Raw genomic sequence first — 20,434 nt, forward strand, 5'->3', positions numbered from 1 at the left:
CCTGCAAAGTATACAGCCATGACGAAAAAAATAAAATCGGGCTCGATTCTTACCCAAATACACCAGTGTTGAGCTGTCGTGATATTTTCCCGTGGGAGATGCTTTCAAAGGCGCCTTTAAGAGAATTTCAAAATAATATTAAGTTTCCCTTTCCTTGATCGAGACCGAAAAACTTTAGAAAAAGAAAAGCTCATACCTAGAACAAAGGATCATACTGAACACATATCCTAGAATATATTTCACATCCCTTGCGTCGAGAAAAGAAGATTTTTGCCGAATCTCAGTCTACAACTTGACACCTCAAAAATAACTACTGCCTCCTCTGTTTCTGGAAAAACTGCTGGAGTGTAAGTGCAACCTGAAGTGTTTCTCAATTCCTCTCTCTCTCTCTCTCTCTCTCTCTCTCTCTCTCTCTTCTACTAGGATTTCAGCTTCCTAACTGTGGAGATAGGTCCGTGTTACATTAAAATGTTAAAGGGATGACCACAATTGCAAAGAGGGATTTTGGAGGGGGAGGGGTGGACGTGGTATTTCTAAAAGAATGGAATGTCAGTTCACCTTTGCCCTTGGGTAGATTCTGCAAAGCGTATTATTTATAAAATCTAACAGTAAACCAAGCAATGTATACATCATAAAAATAACCCCCAACCCTGCCTTCTTAAGAATTTGTTCTCTGTTAGTAACAGAATAAACACATTTGGATGAATGACTCCTTTTTGATGTTCCCATTTTGGGAGAAAAGAAATTGGTTTTGGCTGTCTCCAAAATATTAGAAATAACCATTATCATTCCCTCTGCTGCCACCGGTTTATAAGCACAGTATATTCACAGGTGCTAGGAGCAGCTGTGATTTCTGAAAGGGGCTAGAGGTAGAAGGAGTGTGGATGCTGACAGAGGTCTGACTGGAGCTGCTACCCACGTTTCAGCTGCTTGGTCACATATGTAGAAGGTTCCCTACTCCTATAACCAAAATGAAAATGATTGAAATCACTTGAGATTTTTATGATAAATGTTATAATGTTTCATAAGCCTTTCCAAGCACTGGGTTTTGCTTTAGATATAAATGTTTTGAAAACAAGGCGATGCATTTGAAAGTGCTTTGAGTAAAAACATGACATTTAAAAATGTATGGAAAAACATTAAACTGCATGTTGAATAAAATTTTGAAAATACTGAGAAAAATAGATTTTTAAATCCTCATGTCTTTATAGAATTTTATCATAGAGTGGTAGGCTTACAATGTATAGAATATTGTATCTTGTTCTTTTCACTTAACATTACATGATAACATTTGCCCATATTATTATAGATCAACCTAAACATTATTTAAAATGCAGCAAACTATTCTAGGCAGCTGTATATTAATGTACTTAATCATCCCTCTTTTCGAGGTATTTAGGTTGTTTTCATTTTGTTAATATTATAAATAATGCCGCAATGAACATCTTGGACCTATAGATTTTTTTTTTAATGTTGAGAATTATTCTCCTGGGGTAGAAACCGAGGAGTGGAATTACTGGGTTAAAATATATGAACTTCTATCTGATGCATTATTTTTCAAAAACATTTTATCAGTTTACCTTGTCACCACACTGATTCCCAGAATTGTATATTGTTATTTTTTTAATCACTGATAAGATGGGTGAAATGGTATTCCACTGTTTTTTTAATTTGCATTTTTTTTTACTAGTGAGATTAGAAAAAAAACTTTTACATATATTTGCGGACAATAGTGTTATCTTCTGTAAAGTGTCTTTTTGTGTCCTTTGCCTTACCTGTTGGGTTCTTAGTGTTTTCTTTTTTGTCTTATTATGTGTGACTTGTTTACATAATAAAGATATTAAAACCTTGTCATATTTGTTGCAAGTTTTTTCCTAGTCTATTGATGAAAAGTATCACTTTTAAGCTAGATTCTCTTCTGTTTTGAAAGATGTGTAAATTTGGCACAAGGAGGTTTGTAGTGTAGTTTAGAAGGGAGATACTGACACACACAAGTGTCACCATGATCACTTCTAACCTTCTTTTAAACAAACTCACATATCTAAACTTACCTCCTGTTTTAAAGAGAGAACTAAGTTTGTTCTCATATCAACAAATTATAAGAGAGCATCTATACTTCTAAAATGTTATGTAGCACTCTTAAACAATAGTTTGTAAGACATTATTTTCTACTCTAGCGGGGGAACCCCTAGGACTAATCAATGTGTTAAACAACAACAACAAAAAAAACAAGCATGAAAATAATATTAAACAACTGCAGTGAAAGATTATCAATGTTGATTATTTGTATGCAAAGTATATTATTTGGCTGCAACAGAATGGAATTAGAGAGAGAGTGAAATGTTTCATAGAGGGATTTTACTTTCTGTGTTTTCTACGATGGGAGAGGATACGGTCAATATTAGTATTTGTGAACGGGGAGAATGTGTGGCTAGAAGAACGTTATTTTCTTTACATAGGTTAACCAAATCTCCTCAGTTCTAAAAGTTGTTCCAACACTGAAGCTCTCTGGAGGAGACGATCATTACTGAATTGCACCAGATGCTGTAGCTTGTCTGACATATATTTAAACTTTCATCTTCCTGGACAACTTAATGATATAGAATAGTTGTTTAGTTTAGGTCAGGTTTCCATAGGCAAAATAAAGCAGAGGGGTGGCACAGACCTCTAGATGGTTCAGGCAAAAAGGAGAGACTTTGTATTTGGCCTGAACTCACCAGATGGTTGCTTTTAATGTTCTACTCTCCTTTTGTTGTAGATTCTTGTCTCTTAATTTTTTGTTTTTATATTTAGGACAAGTTACCCCAGAAATCTCAAGTTGTCATAATTTCTGTAAAGTTTGGACTCTGAACCAAGAATCTCAAGCACAGATTTTTAAAACAGCAGATAAGAAGTAATGAACTCTACAATATTTTTTATTTGTTTACCACTTTAGCTGAAGGGGGGAAACTCAAGCATTTCAGCTGGTATTTTACACCTAGAAACTAAGATCAATGAATAAATACAGCCACAGTACCTTTAAAACAGTTTCTATCTAATGAAGAAATATACCTTTAATGCAGTTTGCCTTTAAAAGGAATATCCTGTGAATCCTGTTTTAAGAAAGCAGTTGTTTGACTGAATTGAGTAGTCAGTAGTAATAAAAACTCATCTGCTTTTTTCCTCATACAGATGATCATCAGTCTTCTAAATTCCACTTGTACTGAAATCAAAATGAACAACAGAAATGTGGATTTACTTAGCTTGAAAATTAAACCGTTACTTTAAATATGGACATTGTTCAAGAGAATAAAGCCTGAGAGGAAAAAGTAGCCAGTATAAAAAACACCATTATTCTTGCCCAATATATAAATTGTCCTTTAAGTATTAACTCTACAGTTTTTGTGAGCTAACATCCAATTATGTTGATAAAAATGTGGTGCTACCTTGATATCAAAAAATGATGCTAGTGATGATGATTGCTTTCTCTGTGTTAGGACATAAATAAAATCATGCACGATAAATGATGTTTTCTACACTGTGCAGGAAAAGGGGCTGCCCTGTGATTTGTGGCTGCGGCCACTGCTTGCAGATGATGGCTTTTTGTCTCAGCTTTACTTCTGTGCTACTCAAAATCTCTGCTGGAGAAAACAACCGTCAAATGCCTGGCTGCTGCGCACAGAACAGGTCTGTTTGCTGCTTTTGTTTCCTTGCAGTCTGCGGCTAAAGTAATTAGAGCAAATACATGGTTTAATTAGGCTCCTAAAGCTTCCCTGTTATCTCAGGAGTCAATTGAAAATTAACTCAGTTAAAAATCAAGCATTTCTTTCCACCTTCAAAAGATAAAACTTTCATTTGGAAGTGACTTAGTAAGTAAACTGAACATCAGAACAATTAAATCTATCAGATTTCACATAAATGTCAACAACTTCATACTATATGCATTTTCTGTGTTAATATAAATGAACAGTAAAAAAAATTAGTTAATGCTGTTCCTTGTGGTATCATACAGCAGCCTCGTTCTTAGTGTCAAAAGATTATCAATTCATACTGCCTCATCGTGAAGAGTTAGGATCTTTATTTTGTAAATTAGATAGGATCGTTATATGGCTAAATTTACTATTTTAAAGGAATTAGTATTAGAGACTTACATTTTTCTTTGGGTGTTTAGAAAATCAGCTATCATATTTAAGATGTAATATATTATACTTATCATCGATTCCTCTTTCTCTGCTCCTCACGTGGTCTTGCAAAATCTGTGAGATTGAACTCTTCCTTTCATTTCCATAGTCACCATACTGGTTCATGCCCTAATGAACTCTTCCCCAGGGCTGCTGAAGTAGCCACTTAAACTGGCCTTACCCTTCTTCAGTCTCTATATAGTCAGCAGAATGGTTTTCCTCATATGTCACTTTCATCATACTGCTCGAGGACTAACAGAGTAGCCCCCCCCCGCCCTTTTTTCCTGCTACGTCAGAACTAAACCTGTAACCCTAGCATATGTTTCCCTCTTCCCAATTGACTCTACAACCAACCCCCTCTCTCCCTTGCTACACACAGCCCATTCTTCCAAATGCACTCTTCATCCTATTACAATACATTCTCACTGCCCACACTTCCAGTTAAGTTGGTCTCTTTAAGGCATTCTATATATATGATTTATCCATTTCCACTGTTACTTGGGCTATTTCTCACATCTAAATGTCCTCCCCTTCCTAGTTACCAATTAATGCCGATCTTCTTTCTCAAGACTAAGCTCAGGACTCACTCAGGAAAGCCTCCGTCACTCACATAATCTCACTACAACCACTGCCTTCTTTTCCTAAGTGTTGGCTGTAGGTAGAGCTAAGGATTTAATTGGTACCCATTGATACAGTCATATCGTCATTAAATGACAGTCATTGTTAACATGACTAATACTTTTATACCATTTGGTAAATAGTTACTGCCACAAACCAACCCCCCTCCAAGTTCTGTTACCTACCCAATTATCCTGGCTACTCCAACCCCTCCCTCAGAACCTCCTTCCTCACCACTATGCAGCCACTACAAGGTTAACTACTAACACAGCAGCGGATTTCCAGAACCCTATGCTGGAACCTTGACTGGCGTATATTCTCATTGGTAGGCTTGTGCTACATGGGTTGCTAAGTAGTTAAAAGTACTGCCCCTGGATATAACTAATCCCTGAGTTGGGAACGCTGTTTTAGGCTATAAACTGCTTGAGGACCAGGGCCAGGACTGTGCCATATTCCTCTTTGTATCCCTCATGCTTAGAATTGTGCCTGGCAATCACCAATAAACGTTTGCTTCAAGGAAGGAAGGAGAGAAGGAAGGAAGGGAAGGAGGAAGGGAGGGAGGGGGGAGGGAGGGAAGAAGGAATGGAAACAAGGAAGGAGGAAGGGAGAAAAGAGGAGAAAAGAAATGGCCAAGACAGGTTTAGATGGCCAATGCAAACTACCTCCTTTTAACAGTGCCCAAGCTCTCTGTGACTGATGGCAAGGCTTGGTGATTTCTGCCTGATGTAACACGCTTCCTCCTCAAAGGAATCATGCCCATTTTGTTTCTCTCATTGGTCATAGCTGAGGTCATCTTTTCCAACATACGTCCCTTTCCCATCCTGCGGTTGTTGCCAGAAACCTCGGGAAATGTCTGTGCCCTATATTTGCCCTACCCTCCTTTAGTTCCATTTAGAACAAAGAGACATTCCGATCCCAATCGTGGAGGGTGGTAAATATAAAATTAATATTGGTCATAAACATAGAGTAATGGTCAACACGAAGCAAGGAAAAACATTTATCCCTTCTTGACATCATTGTTTTTCCCTCCCAGCCCCCACTAGAAGGTAAGATCCCTGTGTTCTGGTGTGTTCCCCATGCGCTCTCCCCATGTACACCCAGTGCCTAGAACAGTGCCTGGCATGTAGTGGAGATCCTCAATAAATACTTGTTGAATGGGTGAATGAAAGTGAAAAATATATATATATTGAAGTTGAAAGAGAGATATGTCACAGACTGCAAGTGCTCTTGATAGGGATCCATTTCTGAATCTCCACAGACGTCTTCATCTACCTGCTTTAATTAAACATGCTCTTTCTCAAGCCTCAGCATTCAGAATATATCGAGATGTATTTTATAAACCTATTTCATAACCGTTTTTGTTTTCCAATTTTTGTCTAATAGTATTACAACACTTTTGCTTTCTACTGTATTTTCCTGGCAAATATACAGAGAAAATTTCCCTATATTCCAAATTAAATGAGTTTCTTTTGGCAAACCTATAAACCCAGTCAGCATTTATTTATAACATTTCTGTTGGTAAAATGTGTTCTAAGTTGAAAACAACACGCTTACAAACTGCTTTAGTTTCGTGAGTTTCTATGTTCAGTCTGTGCTTTACTCTCAGACAATTGTTTATGGATTGTAAGTACTTTTTTCAGTTGCCTCATTAATGGATGCTTTATCTTCCCCAGTGTTTTTAAGCTCCCCTGAAGGCAGGGATTATGTTTTTTCTACTTTTGTTCACCTCTTCATGGTGCTTAGTACTGCACTGAACTCAGTAACCACTTGTTGAATGAAGGATTTTACCTAAATGCAAAATACTACATAAGGTGATAAGCCCAGAAGACAATGGATTATTATTATTATTATTATTATTATTTTTGCAAAAGAGGAAACATCAGTCATTCAATGCACTCTTCAGTATTTAGGGCCACTGCACTTGAGAGTTACGTTAGAGACCACGTTTTATTTAGGCTTGTTAATCATTCTTCCCTGTCAAATTTTTCACATGAGGTTTTTAAAAAAAAAATAGCAACAATACAGGACAGTAAGTCGTAATGATAAAAACGTCAGCAGCATAGGTTTAAAATATTTTGTTCTTCATTAACTATACGTTCCCTCTTCCCCTTGAATACCTCACCAGGGAGCATCATGAACTATTATGTAAAGAATTTAATTTGAGTTCAGGAGTTAGGAAGTAAGATGTTTGTACTTGTTTACTTCAGGACCTTTTCCAAATTTGGGACTAACATGTCAAAAGAGAAATGAGGAGGGAAATTTTTCATTTTTGATTAAGGAACATCAAGGAGATTTAGACTCTGTCTCATCGTAAACTGCTCCCTTCCTTCTGTGACAGTGCATTAAAAAACACCTGGGATTTTATTTCTTAACCTGAATGATAGTTACATGGACATTCAGTGGGTAGTTATTATTTAAACTGCACATATGTATTTTGTACAGCCTTCTGTGTATATGATGTATTTTACAATCAATGAAAAGACACCTTAAAGAAAAATCTGGTCCAAAGAAGGAAACATCAATATTTCACGTTGATTCAAAATCAAGAACCAAGTATGAACCATTCCTTCTTTTTGTTAATTAGCATTCAGAAAGGAATAATGTTAACATTTGAATAGAGTGTTTAGGAAATTGTCACATTTGCATCTGAAAAGAGGTGTCCCTTGGAAAATAAAATTGGTGCTTTCAGAATTAAAAAACAAAAACCAAACGAAATAAAAAGTTTTGCCTACCTAAAAAGATTTCTTTAAAGGTTGTTTCAAGGTCCACCTGAAGACTTTTGTCACATGGTTCAGCACTCCTCTGGAATCTCTGAGGTGTTACAGAATCAAAGCTGAGAGCACTCCAAAAAGTGAGACATGTAAGCTGAGAAACCCTATTCACAGTGCCTAATAGTACAAGCTGATATTTATCAGGGAAGAGATACCTTTAAAGTTTATTTACTTTCTATGATTTTACCCTCTGTGCATATGTGTGTACAATACAATTGTGGTTTTTGATGTAAATTTTTTTCTCATCAACATGATTGTAAATTTCTTGAGGACAGGGATAATCTGCTGTCTTTCACGCTCCCTGAGTGTCCTAGCTCTGTGATAGTCACCTAATACCTCCGCTTGATTTGCAAATGCATTCAGGTGATATTCTGATAGCTTGTGACTCCTTTGTCTCCTCCATTTTATACTCAAAAGAATTTGTGCTGGAGAATATAAGGATCACAGTCTCCTGTCCTGTAATGCATATGATCTGGAGGCATTATAATCATTAATTGTAAGTTTTAGGGGTTTTGTACAGTGAAAATGATTGAAATATAAATGTGAAAGCATGCTGTGATCTGGAAATCTTTTAAAATAGCATTAACTCTATAAATCAATTTTGAAGATTTTCAGATATCCAGGTTAAGTTTTTGCTACTCTGACCATAAGTTTTTAAAAAAACTCACTCAACTTACTAGAACTATTGGCTTATGCCTTTTTTAAACTTCTATTACTTGAAGTGGAAATTGATTTACTATATACAATCTTTCTGTGAATTGAAAATCGAATATATTAAGATTTAATCATCTGTGATATTTTGCAATGTTACAAATTACTTCTAACACCTATACTGCAATACATCTCTAACTTTTAGATGTCATCATTCAACTTTAGCTAAGTGTTAGTTTTTCATGAGGATTGAACATGTGTGATTTATTTTTGTTTTACAATTTTAAGTTCTCGCCCATAGCAGACCATACACTCATAAGTAAAACTTTCTTGAATTCATTAGTTCTCTTCATGAAAGACCTACCTTTTAAGCTTTGTTATGCCATAATAGAACAAGTGTTTGATAATGCCCAAAATATTTATTTTTAGTAATAAGAAAGGTGTGGAAAGAACACCACACCGGAACTCAGGCGAGGTGGGTTCCAGTCCCAGTTCTGCAACTTACTAGCTGTGTGATCATTTAATCCTATATATCAGCGGTCCCCAACCTTTATGGCACCAGGGACCAGTTTCGTGGAAGACAATTTTTCCATGGATGGGATGGGTGGGTGCTTCAAGCGGTAACACAAGCGATGGGGAGCGATGGGGAGTGGCAGATGAAGCTTCACTTGCTCACCTGCCACTCACCTCCTTCTGTGCAGCCCGGTTCCTAACAGGCCGCGGACCGGTACCAGTCTGCAGCCTGGGGGCTGGGGACTCCTGTTATATATCTTTGTTTACTCATTTGAAAAATGAGAGGTTAGGGACAAGTGATTTCTAATGTTTCTGAGACAGGGAGGAAGAGGACAGACATATACATCCCGATTGCTATATATTTAGATTGTTCCTTATTTTGAACCATCCACAGAGAGTAAGTTTTACCGTGTGCCCTTGGAGCAACAAATCTTAACCAGTGAACACCTCGTTAACTTATTAAACACGAATTTGTTTTCATCCTCTTTTTTCATTCATTTATTTAGAAATATTTATCACAAATCAGATATGTTCCAGATAGTGTTTTAGGAACTGCAAATATGGCAGTGAATAAGATAATGTCTTTAATCTTGTGGAGTTTACATTCTAGTAGGGAGTAGCCAAATAAATAAATGCATAAGAAAATAGCAGGTGGTAAAAAGTGCTGTTTAAAAAATAGAATTGGGTGATATGATAAAGAATATAACTGTGTTGGTTGATCAGAAAATGTCTCTCTCAAAGGAGAGGACATTTGTTCTGATATGCAAATGTCAAGAAGAACCGAGCCATGCAAAGATCAAAGGAAGCATTCCAGGCAGAGAAACAGAAAGTACAAGGCATAAAAGCAGGCATGAGCTTGGACTGTTGGAGGAATAGAAAGAATGCAGGGTGCTGGAGCATAGTGGGGTCAGAGCCAGGGGCCACATCAGGGAGGTGATTGTAGGTTTGGGTAAGGAGTCTGGAATTCTTTCTAGGTAAACTGGGCAGCCATTGGAGAGGCTTTAGCTGAAGAGTGACATTATCTGATTTATGTTTTAAAGCGGACACCACACCACTGTCACTTGGATTGATGGTGGTCAAAAGTGGCAGCTGACAGACTAGCTAGGAGAATTTTGTAGTGCTCCAGATAAAGGTGGGTAAAACAGTGTTGATAGTAGTGGAGGTAGAGATAAATGGACAAAGTTGGGATATATTGATATTTCGGAGGTAAAGTCTACAGAAGTTGCAGAGGGATTGGATTTAGAGTATGAGGGACAGGGATGAATCAAAGATAACTCCTAGGTGTTTGGCGTGAACAAGTTTAGTGGAGTTATTATGAACTTAAACAGTTTTACAGAAAATAGAACCCATTGAACATTAAACTCTATAGGATTTCATTTCTTTTTCCGTCTCTTAGTATAGCCTCATATGATTTTACTTAACTGTAATAAGCGAAGCAGGAAGTTTGAACAGTTTGATGTTATTTTCAACTTAACATTATTTTCAGCATGACTATATCATTCTCATACATTCCCCTGTTTTATAGATACACCTTGTTTTATTGCACTTTATTTTATTGAGCTTCACAGATTCTGCGTTTTTGTTTTTAAAAGATTGAAGGTTTGTGGCAACCCTGCATCAAGCAGTCTATCAGTGCAGATTTTCCAGCAGCATTTGCCCACTTCTTGTCTCTGTGTCACATTTTGGTAATTCTCACAATGTTTCAAACTTCATTATTATTATATTTGTTATGATGATCTGAGATAAGTGATCTTTGATGTTACTATTGTAATTGTTTTGGGGTCCATGAACCGTGCCCATGTGAGCTGACAAACCTAATTTATAAATGTTCTGTGTGTTCTGACTGCTCTACTGACTGGCTGTTCCCCCATCCCTCTCCTTCCTCTCGGGCCTTTCTATTCCCTGAGACAGAACAATATTGAAATTGGACCAATTAATAATCCTACATGTCCTCTAAGTGTTCAAATTAAAGGAAGAGTTGCACATTTCTCACATTAAATCAAAAGCTAGAAATGATTAAGCTTAGTGAGGAAGGCAGGTCGAAAGCTGAGATAGACCATAAGGTAGGCCTCTTCACGAGGCAGTTAGCTAAGTTGTGAATGCAAAGGAAAGTTCTTGAAGGGAATTAAAAGTACTAACTTTGGTGAACACACAAAACAGGCTTTTTGCTGATGTGGAGAAAGTTGTAGTGGTCTGGGTAGAAGATCAAGCCAGCCACAGCATTCCCTTAAGCCAAAGTTCAATCCAGAGCAAGGCCCTAACTCTCTACAATTCCACAAAGGCTGAGAGAGGTGAGGAAGCTGCAGAAGAAAAGTTTGAAGCTAGAAGAGGTTGGTTCATGAGGTTTAAGGAAAGAAGCCATCTCCATAACATAAAAGTGCAAGGTGAAGCAGTGAGTGCTGATATAGAAGCTGCAAGTTATCCAGATCTAGCTAAGATCATTAGTGAAGGTGGCTGCTCTAAACAACAGATTTTCAGTGTAGGCAAAACAGTCTAATATTGGAAGAAGATGTCATCTAGGACTTTCATAGCTACAGAGGAGAAGTCAGTGCCTGGCTTGAAAGCTTCAAAGGACAGGATGACTCTTAGGGGCTAGTGCAGCTGGTGACTTTAAGTTGAAGCCAGTGCTCACTTACCATTCTGAAAATCCTGGGGCCCTTAAGAATTCTACTAAATCAACACAGTCTGTGCTCTATAAATGGAAGAACAAAGCCCAGATGACAGCACATATGTTTACAACATGGTTTACTAAATATTTTAGGCCCACTTCTGAGACCTACTGCTCAGAAAAAAAGATTCCTTTCAAAATATTACTGCTCATTGACAATGTATCTGGTCACCCAAGAGCTCTGATAGAGATGTGCAATGAGATTCATGCTGTTTTCATGCCTGCTAACACAACACCCATTCTGCAGCTCATGGATCAAGGAGTCATTTCAACTTTCAAGTCTTATTATTTAAGAAATACATGTCCTAAGGCTATAGCTGCCATAGATAGTGATTCCTTTCATGGATCCAGGCAAAGTAAACTGAAAGCCTTCTGGGAAGGATTCACCATTCTAGATACAATTAAGAACATTTGTGATTTGTGGGAAGAGGTCAAAACATCAACATTCACATGAGTTTGGAGGAAGTTGATTCTAATCATCATGGATGACTTTGAGGGGTTCAAGACTTCAGTGGAGGAAGTAACTGCAGATGTGGTGGAAATAGCAAGAGAACTAGAATTAGAAGTGGTGTTTTAAGATGTGAGTGAATTGCTGCAGTGTCATTATAAAACTTAAATGGATGAGGAGTTGCTTCTTATGGATGAGCAAAGAAAGTGTTTTCTTAGGACTGAATCTACTCATGGTGAAGATGCTGTGAAGATTGTTGAAATGAAAGCAAAGGATTTAGAATATTACATAAACTTAGTTGATAAAGCAGTGACAGGTCTTGAGAGGATTTGACTTCCAATTTTGAAAGAAGTTCTGTGGGTAAAATGCTATTAAACAGCATTGCATGCTAAAGAGACACCGTTCATGAAAGGAAGAGTCAATTGATGTGGCAAAATTCATTATTGTCTTATTTTAAGAAACTGCCACGGCCACCTTAAACTTCAGCAAACACCACCCTGATCAGTCAGCAGCATCAACATCAAGACAAGACCCTCCAACAGCAAAAATATTATGACTGGCTAAAGGCTCAGATGATTGTTAGCATTTTTTAACAGTAAAGTATTTTTTCACTAAGGTATTTAAATTGTTTTTTAAGACACAATAATGGACTACAGTATAGTGTAAACATAACTTTTATATGCACTGGAAAACCAAAAAAAATTGTGTGACTTGCTTTGTTGCAATATTTGCTTTATTGTGGTAGTCTGGAACTGAACTCGCAATATCTCTAAGGTATGCCTGTATTCCTGTTATCACCCCAACCTTAAAATATATATTTGTAAAAACACTGCCACTTTAAATCAGGGGCCCATTCCATACTACTTTTCCAGGTCTGCTTTTCATCTTTATCAAACATTTATTAAACACCTTTACTTACTAGGTAACTAACTACATATTTTATTTAAAAACTTTATAAAAAATACTGTGCAACTCTGGAGGAGGTTAGGTACATAAGCACCTGAAAGCAACTGAGGAAATTTTGTCCTACTTAGTTGCAAGTACAGTATTAAGCCACTTTATGACTAATGCTGTCATACACGATATGAATGATGGTTGTAGTTATCTTCATGTTTGGCTAGTGCTATAGGGCTCTGTTGCACAAAACGAGTACACATACAGAGATGGTTCACACCTTTATGATAATCCTTTTTTCAGATTATAGTGGTGTTATGCTGGAACCTTTGTTTGGAAACAGTCATTCAATCTCTGATAGCTACAGAAAACAAACTTATGTGCCTTCTGTTGCTATTATTTATCAGCTGAAAATAGAATGCTACATTGTTTGAAGTTTGTCTTTTTTAAATTCAGAATGCCCTTGAAATGCTTCTGTTCTTCTTGCTTATTATTTCCTTTCTGAAGATCACTATTCCTGCTTTCATCCATTCTTCTCATTTACTTTGCAAAGATTCTATCTCATAGAAGACACTAATGAAAAACTCCAAAAGGCTATCAGGCTCTTTATAGTAGTCTGTGATTTATAGTCATGAAAAAGATGGAATGCCAAATTCTAATGCTTCTGTTTAATCTGGAACTACAGTCAGCCCTCCATATCCACAGGTACTTCATCCATGGATTCAACCAACTGCAGATTGAAAATAGTCAAAGAAAATTCCAGAATGTTCCCAAAAGCAAAACTTGAATTTGCCAAGCACTGGCAACTATTTACTTAGTATTTACATTGTATTTACAGCTATTCACACAGCATTTACATTGAATTAGGTATTATAAGTAATCTAGGGATGATTTGAAGTATATGGGAGGATGTGCATCGGTTATATGCAAATACTACATTCATTTTATATAAAGACTTGAGCATCCACAGATTTTGGTATCCTTGGAGCTCTTGGAATCAATCCCCTATGAATGCAGAGGGATGTCTGTATACTTAAGTTGTAGAATGCTGGCAGTGTTATGTTTTTGTTCTTGTTCTTGTTGCATTTGGGCACATGACTTAAAAAATAAATATTTCTACAAAGCTTGTTATAAAAACAGCTGTGCTCTTCCCCCATTTTCTCCTCTCTAGAGGCAGCCATATTTAATCTTTATATCTTAACTTTAAAAAAGAAAATTTTAATAGATCTTTATTGTAGTATAATTGCTTTACAGTACTGTGTTTGTTAGTTGATGGGGAACAATAAAGCGAATCAGCCGTATGTATACACATGTCCACATATCCCCTCCCTCTTGAGCCTCCCTCCCATCCTACCTATCCCACTCCTCTAGGTCATCACAAAGCACTGAGCTGATCTCCCTGTGCTATGCTGCTGCTTCCCACCTGCCAACTATTTTACATTTGGTAGTGTATATATGTCAACGCTACTCTCACTTCATCCCAGCTTTGCCCTCCCACCCCATGTCCTCAAGTCCATTTTCTATGTCTACCTCTTTATTCCTGCCCTGCAACTAGGTTCATCAGTACCATTTTTTTTATATTCCATATATACATGAGTTAGCATACGGAATTTGTTTTTCTCTTTCTGACTTACTTCACCCTGTATGACAGACTCTAGGTCCATCCACCTCACTATACCTCACTACAAATAACTCAATTTTGTTTCTTTTTATGGCTGAGTAATATTCCATTGTATATATGTGCCACATCCTCTTTATCTATTCATCTGTTGATGGACACTTAGGTTGCTTCCATGTCCTGGCTATTGTAAATAGTGCTGCAAAGAACATTGTGGTACATGTCTCTTTTTGAATTATGGTTTTCTCAGGGTATATGCCCAGTAGTGGGATTGCTGGGTCATATGGTAGCTATTTTTAGTTTTTAAAGGAACCTCCATACTGTTTTCCATAGTGGTTGTATCAACTTACATTCCCATCAACAGTGCAGGCGGGTTCCCTTTTCACCACACCCTTTCCAGCATTTACTGTTTCTAGATTTTTTGATAATGGCCATTCTGACCAGCTTGAGGTGGTATCTCATTGTAGTTTTGATTTGCATTTCTCTAATAATTAGTGATGTTGAGCACCTTTTCATGTGCCTCTTGGCCATCTGTATGTCCTTGTTTTTATTTCCATTACTCAAGGAGGTGGGTCAAAAAAGATCTTGCTGTGGTTCATGTCAAAGAGTGTTTTTCCTATGTTTTCCTCTAAGAGTTTTATAGTGTCTGGTCTTACATTTAAGTCTTTAATGCATTTGGAGTTTATTTTTGTGTATGGTGTTAGGGAGTGTTCTAATTTCATTCTTTTACATGTAGCTGTCCAGTTTTCCCAGCACCACTTATTGAAGAGGCTGTCTTTTCTCCATTGTATGTTCTTGCCTCCTTTGTCGTAAATTAGGTGTCCATATGTGAGTGGGTGTATCTCTGGGCATTCTGTCTTGTACCATTGATTTATATTTGGGTTTTTATGCCAATACCATACTGTCTTGATTACTGTAGCTTTGTGGTATAGTTTGAAATTGGGGAGCCTGATTCCTCCAACTCTGTTTTTCTTTCTCAAGAAATAATACTTCATATTTTTTTGCCATCCCCATTTGTTGTTTTTAATGAGTGGGATTGTGCTCCTGTTTTACTGGTTGTTTGGCCTGAGGCTTCAGACACTGGGGTTTGTAGGCTATTGGGTGGATCTGGGTCTTGGTACTGAGAAGAGGAACTCCATGAGACCTCACTCTGATGAATATTCATTCCCTGGGGTCTGAAGTTCTCTGTTAGTCCAGTGGTTCGGAATCAGAGCTCCCACTGCAGGAGTTTTGGCCAAACCCAGGCTCATGAACCAAGATCCCGCAAGCTGCCTTGGGTGGCAAAAACAAAAAATCCCAACAATAGCAAAGTAAAAAGTAAAATTAGACTAGAAAACTAAGAGATATGTTAGGAAGAATATAAAAATAAAAATATAGATGAATGAACAACAGGAAGGTACATCAGTACCACAATAGTAAAAAAGAGGGGAAGAGAAAAGAAAAAAAAAAGTAAAGAAAAAGGTGGGGGGGAAGGCCTTGCCTGTGGAGGGCAGGGCCTAAGCAAGGGCAAGGTTTGGGTGGTGGGCCGGGCCAATGCTCAGGACCCACAGGGCTGGAAAAGGCTCTGTGGGCTGTGAGGGGTGGCGCTTAGGCTCAAGAAACAGAAAAAGTAGGAATGGCTAGGCAGCAGGTGACAAGGGCAGATTTTTCAGATCAGAAAGATGGTGGACTTTCATTAAAGGTGAAACAGTCACCTAGGATATCTTGGAAGTCAGGCCACATGCTGCTGACTGAACCTGCAGTGTTACAGGAAATGATTTTTTTAAATTCAGTATATTAGTAGGTCTTTTGCTTTGTGTTGCTTTTAGCTACTGTGTTGTCTTCCAAGGGAGACAATGCAGTCCAGAGATAGACAAAAGGAGGCATGTTATGCTCATGGTTTATAACCTAGTTTTCTAAGATTCCTATAATTTGCGTAACTTTCAGGGTTAAAACAAACCAACCACTTTAAATATTCCAAAAGAAATCAGTGATAATCAATAAGACAATACTAGCAAGAGAGAAAATTTTGGCCCAAAGTATTTTTCAGGAAACTCCACTTAAGCATTCTCCTTCCTGACAATGGGATCCAGCAAAAATCAAAGAGAACTTCCTTCCCACTCAAATTTATTTTTAGATGACCTCCACGTATCCACCATTGCATTGAGATAGTCAGGCAAAGCACAGAAGCAAAAACAAACAAACAAACAAACAAACAAACAGAGAAAGGATTAAAAACTAAGTCTAGAGAAGATCTTTGTGCTTACTCCCTCATGACACTGACAAGAAGTAATGAGACTAGAAGCCTGTAGGCTTTCTTTGAGGTTTTTTATTTGCTTGTTTCCCAGGTTTTTTGAGATATAATTGACATATAACATTGTATAAGTTTAAGGTATACAATGTGTTGATTTGATACGCTTGTATATGACAATATGGTTACCTTATAACTAGCTGACACCTCCGTCACATCACATAGTTAACCATTTCTTTTTTTGTGGTAAAAAACACTTAAGATCTACTCTCGTGGCAACTTTGAAGTCTATAATACAATATCGTTAACTATATTCACAATGCTGTGTATTAGATCCCCAGAACTTATTCATCTTCTAACTGGAAGTTTGTACCCTTCAACATCTCCCCATTTCTCCCACACCCCAGCCCCTACTAATCATCATCCCACTCTCTGTTTCTATGAGTTTGGCTGTTTTAGATTCCACATATAAGTGAAAATATACAGTATTTGTCTTTCTCTGTCTGATTTATTTCACTTAGCATAATACCCTCCAACTCCATCCATGTTGTTGCAAATGGCAACACTTCATTCTTTTCTTTGCCTGAGTAATATTCCATTGTGTGTGTGTGTGTGTGTGTGTGTACACACACACACCCAACTTCTTCTTTATCCATTTGTCTGTTGATGAACACTAAGGTTGCTTCCATATATTGACTATTGTAATTAGTTCTGCCATGAACACTGGGGTGTGTGTTATCTTTTCAGATTAGTATTTTCATTTACTTCAGATACGTACCAAGGAGTGGAATTGCTGGATCATATGGTAGTTTTTTGAAGAACCTCCATAATGTTCTCCAAGGTGACTGTACCAATTTACATTCCCACCAACAGTGTATTAGGGTTCTATTTTCTCCACATCCTCACCAACATTTACTATTCATTGTCTTTATGAGGATAGCCATTCTGACAGCTGTGAAGTGATATCTCATTAGGGATTTGAATTTCTCTAAGGATTAGTGATGTTGAGCATCTTTTCATGGCCTGTTGGTCATCTGTATGTTTTCTTTGGAAAAATGTCTGTTCAGGTCTTCTGCCCATTTTTTACTTGGGTTGTTTCCTTTTTTGATATTGAGGAAGAGCTCTTTATATATTTTGGATATTAGTCCCTTATCAGACATATCATTTGCAAATGTATTCTCCCATTCAGTAGGCTGTCTTTTCATTTTGTCAGTAGTTTCCTTTGCTGTACAAAAACTTTTAATTTTAGTTAGGTACCATTTGTTTATTTTTGCTTTTGTTTCCCTACCCTGAGGAGACAGGCCCCCCAAAAATATTGCTAAGACTTAGTCAGAGTGTACTGCCTGTTTTCTTCTAGGAATTTTATGGTTTCCAGTCATAAATTTAGATCTTTAATCCGTTTTGAGTTTATTTTTGTATATGGTGTGAGAAAATGTTCCAATTTCTTTCTTTTAGATGTAGCTGTCCAGTTTTCCCAACACCACTTATTGAAGAGATTGCCTTTTCCTCATTGTATATTTCAGCCTCCTTTGTCATAGATTAGTTGACCATATGTGTATAGATTTATTTCTGGGCTCTCTATTCTGTTCCACTGATCTATGTGTCTGTTTTTGTACCAGTACCATGCTGTCTTGATTACTGTAGCTTTGTAGTATAGCCTGAAGTGCAGGAGCCTGATTCCTGCAGCTCCGTTTTTCTTTCTCAAGATTGCTTTGGCTATTCGGGGTCTTTTGTGTTTCCATACAAATTGTAAAAGAATCCACAAACCAAGGCGTCAAAAGCATGTGAAACAATGGCACCAAAAATACCATAAAATACTAGTTATAACTCAAATTATGTGCAGGATCAGTATGTTGAAAACTACAAAAGACTGATGAAATGCAGTCCTAAAGAAGTGGAGAAATATGCTATGTTCATGGATTGGAAGACTCAATATTTTTCATATGCCATACTCCCTAATCCTGTGATTCAATGCAATCCCAATCAAAATGCTAGCAGGATGTTTTATACATACCAGCTTGTCAGTTTCTTATAAAATTAAGTATACACTTACCATAAAACCCAGCAATCCCACTCCTAGGTATTTAGCCACAAGAATGAAGACTTAAGAAAGCACACTTAGAGAAATGCAAATCAAAACTACAATGAGATATCATCTCACACCGGTCAGAATGGCCATCATCAAAAAATCTAGAAACAATAAATGCTGGAGAGGATGTGGAGAAAAGGGAACCCTCTTGCAGTGTTGGTGGGAGTGTAAATTGATACAGCCACTATGGAGAACAGTATGGAGGTTCCTTAAAAAAATAAAAATAGAACTATCATACGACCCAGCAATCCCACTACTGGGCATATACCCTGAGAAAACCATAATTCAAAAAGAGTCATGTACCACAATGTTCATTGCAGCTCTATTTACAATAGCCAGGACATGGAAGCAACCTAAGTGTCCATCATCAGATGAATGGATAAAGAAGATGTGGCATATATATATATACAATGGAATATTACTCAGCCATAAAATGAAACAAAATTGAGATATTTGTAATGAGGTGGATGGACCTAGAGTCTGTCATACAGAGTGAAGTAAGTCAGAAAGAGAAAAATAAATACTGTATGCTAACACATATATATGGAATCTAAGAAAAAAAAGGTCATGAAGAACCTAGATGTAAGATGGGAATAAAGACGCAGACCTACTAGAGAATGGACTTGAGGATATGGGGGAAGGGTAAGCTGTGACAAAGTGAGAGAGTGGCAGGGACATATATACACTACCAAATGTAAAATAGATAGCTAGTGGGAATCAGCCACATAGCACAGGGAGATCAGCTCGGTGCTTTGTGACCACATAGAGGGGTGGGATAGGGAGGGTGGGAGGGAGGGAAATGCAAGAGGGAAGAGATATGGGAACATATGTATATGTATAACTGACTCACTTTGTTATAAAGCAGAAACTAACACACCATTGTAAAGCAATTATACTCCAATAAAGATGTTAAAAAAAGAAGAAAGCACACAAAAATTTGTATGTCAATGTTCATAGCAGTTTATTTTTCATGATCATCCCCAACTGGAAACAACCCAAATATCCTTCAGTTGCTAAGTAAAGAAACAAAAAGCTTTGTTTCATCTGTACAATGGAATACACTTCAGCACTAAAAAATAATTAACTACTGATACAAGCATCAGCATGCATACATTATGCTAAGCCAAAGAAACTAGACTGAAAGTCTACATATTTTGTAATTCCACTTGTATGAATCCTGGAAAAGGAAAACAATAGATACAGAGAACAAATCGGTGGTTTCCAGGGGTTGGGGTTGGGAAGAAGTGTTGACTACAAACGGGTAACATAAGGCTAGATTGTGGTGATGGTTACATAGCTACATGTGTATTTAGAACCATACATAAATGTTCAATAAAAAGAATGAATTTTACTGTACATAAACTATACCTCAGTAAAGAACTATGAAGGAAATGGAACTAAAAATAACCTATGATTATTTGACATTTTAGCCTCCCTCCTGTGCTCCCAGGAAGTGAACTGTAAAAACCTTCCAGCCCCCAAAGAAGGGCATACTATTCTCCTAAGATTCACTTCCTATATACTTCAAAGGGTAGACCTGCAGAATCTGAAGGAAATAGATAGGAGAATTGTCACCATAGGACTTCCAGAGGAACTTACCTCACTGCAAAGGGAGGGAAAGAAGCATCACAATCATGTTTAGAAGGATTCAATGATTGCTACAGGGCAGTGATTACCACATGTTCTCATTCTTACTTTCTTTGAATGGAAGTTTTTATTGCATTTTATTTTGTCCTTACCCCACCATTTTGTATTGGCTGTTTTGGGTGTAGGG

The sequence above is a fragment of the Mesoplodon mirus genome (genome assembly GCF_964341445.2).
Source record: "Mesoplodon mirus genome assembly, chromosome: X".
Taxonomy (NCBI): Eukaryota; Metazoa; Chordata; class Mammalia; order Artiodactyla; family Ziphiidae; genus Mesoplodon; species Mesoplodon mirus.